Source organism: Schistocerca nitens, chromosome 4, assembly GCF_023898315.1.
Source record: "Schistocerca nitens isolate TAMUIC-IGC-003100 chromosome 4, iqSchNite1.1, whole genome shotgun sequence".
Lineage (NCBI taxonomy): Eukaryota > Metazoa > Arthropoda > Insecta > Orthoptera > Acrididae > Schistocerca > Schistocerca nitens.
The window spans coordinates 548,991,298-548,993,594 of record NC_064617.1 but is presented as its reverse complement, the minus strand read 5'-3'; the positions used below and the strand labels follow the sequence as shown (position 1 = coordinate 548,993,594).

Below are 2,297 nucleotides of genomic sequence, written 5' to 3'. Positions count from 1 at the left end.
ATAATCTATCTGATACCTTTTAGTATCTCCAGGATTCTTCCAGGTATACAACCTTCTTTTATGATTCTTGAACCAAGTGTTAGCTATGATTAAGTTATGCTCTGTGCAAAATTCTACAAGGCGGCTTCCTCTTTCATTTCTTCCCCCCAATCCATGTTCACCTACTATGTTTCCTTGTCTCCCTTTTCCTACTGACGAATTCCAGTCACCCATGACTATTAAATTTTCGTCTCCCTTCACTACCTGAATAATTTCTTTTATCTCGTCATACATTTCATCAATTTCTTCATCATCTGCAGAGCTAGTTGGCATATAACCTGGTACTACTGTAGTAGGCATGGGCTTTGTGTCTATCTTGGCCACAATAATGCGTTCACTATGCTGTTTGTAGTAGCTAACCCGCACTCCTATTTTTTATTCATTATTAAACCTACTGCTGCATTACCCCTATTTGATTTTGTATTTATAACCCTGTAATCACCTGACCAAAAGTCTTGTTCCTCCTGCCACCGAACTTCACTAATTCCCACTATATCTAACTTTAACCTATCCATTTCCCTTTTTAAATTTTCTAACCTACCTGCCCGATTAAGGGATCTGACATTCCACGCTCCGTTCCGTAGAACGCCAGTTTTCTTTCTCCTGATAACGACGTCCTCTTGAGTAGTCCCCGCCCGGAGATCCGAATGGGGGACTATTTTACCTCCGGAATATTTTACCCAAGAGGACGTCATCATCATTTAATCATACAGTAAAGCTGCATGTCCTCGGGAAAAATTACGGCTGTAGTTTCCCCTTGCTTTCAGCCGTTCGCAGTACCAGCACAGCAAGGCCGTTTTGGTTAATGTTACAAGGCCAGATCAGTCAATCATCCAGACTGTTGCCCCTGCAACTACTGAAAAGGCTGCTGCCCCTCTTCAGGAACCACATGTTTGTCTGGCCTCTCAACAGATACCCCTCCGTTGTGGTTGCACCTACGGTACGGCCATCTGTATCGCTGAGGCACGCAAGCCTCCCCACCAACGGCAAGGTCCATGGTTCATGGGGGGATCTCTTCACTTATGTTGTTCCAAAACTAACAGCATTTCTCGTTTCACCAGCCATCAATGGCCGTTAAAAATTACATTCTTTCATCGAAAAAGTTTGTAGTTAGTGGAATAGCGCTTTGTGTGCGACCATTTGCTGAAGTTTCATTTCGATATCTCAAACTGTTTATGAAATATGAGGAATGTTGTGGATATTTCATTCTGGCTTTATCGCCGGCGCGGCGCTATCACAGACGGGTGTGCTACTTCAGATCAATTTTCTCGATATTGATGACAGAGGCCTCTACCCAAGTCTAAAGCAAACTTCAGTATTTTAGCTAAATTTCATACACAGCAACATATTATGTAATATGCACCAAACGAAAAATCTTTTCGACCCCTATTTTTCATTGCAAACTTTTTTGAATTCGCGCAGTGTCTTGCTTCCACGTATAAATCACAATAAGTATGATCATTAACAAAGTGATCGGCACATCATGAACCTGGCACATGAAGCTACAAGTAAGACAAAAATGAAATTTTTTACCGAATAGTTTCAATAAAATCACTTGAGAAACATTGCAGGACGTGCGCCACCGTATCATTGCATTGAGTGTACTGAGAAAGACTGGACTGTTTTCTAGGCGTTTTTTCGCAAACAAAACGAAATCAAAATGTATTAAGTAGGCACCCAAATCACATTGAAAACTCAATCAAGTTCTTTTTCCCAACCAAGAAGTCAAATACAAATGAAACCTATCGAAATAAGCAAAGCAGTTTCGTTAAGTTTTTAATACGCAAGCCAACGGCCTTGCCTCAGTGGTAACACCGGTACCCGTCAGATTACCGAAGTTAAGCACTGTCGGGCTGGGCTAGCACTTGGATGGGTGACTATTCTGTCTGCCGAGCGCTGTTGGCAAGCGAGGTGCACTCAGCCCTTGTGAGGCAAACTGAGGAGCTACTTGATTGAGAAGTAGCGGCTCCGGTCTCTTAAACTGACATACGGCCGTGAGAGCGGTGTGCTGACCACATGTCCCTCCATATCCACATCTAGTGACGCCTATGAGCTGAGGATGAGCCGGCCGCGGTGGTCTCGCGGTTCTAGGCGCGCAGTCCGGAACCGTGCGACTGCTACGGTCGCAGGTTCGAATCCTGCCTCGGGCATGGATGTGTGTGATGTCCTTAGGTTAGTTAGGTTTAAGTAGTTCTAAGTTCTAGGGGACTGATAACCACAGCAGTTGAGTCCCATAGTGCTCAGAGCCATTTGAACCA

The 2,297-nt window shown here is 43.9% G+C and overlaps 1 pseudogene; it reads left to right on the top strand.

Annotated features, from left to right (window-relative positions):
• The first annotated feature begins 1,826 nt into the window (after positions 1-1,826).
• LOC126253821 (5S ribosomal RNA) lies at positions 1,827-1,944 on the top strand (annotated as a pseudogene).
• Positions 1,945-2,297: the final 353 nt, after the last annotated feature.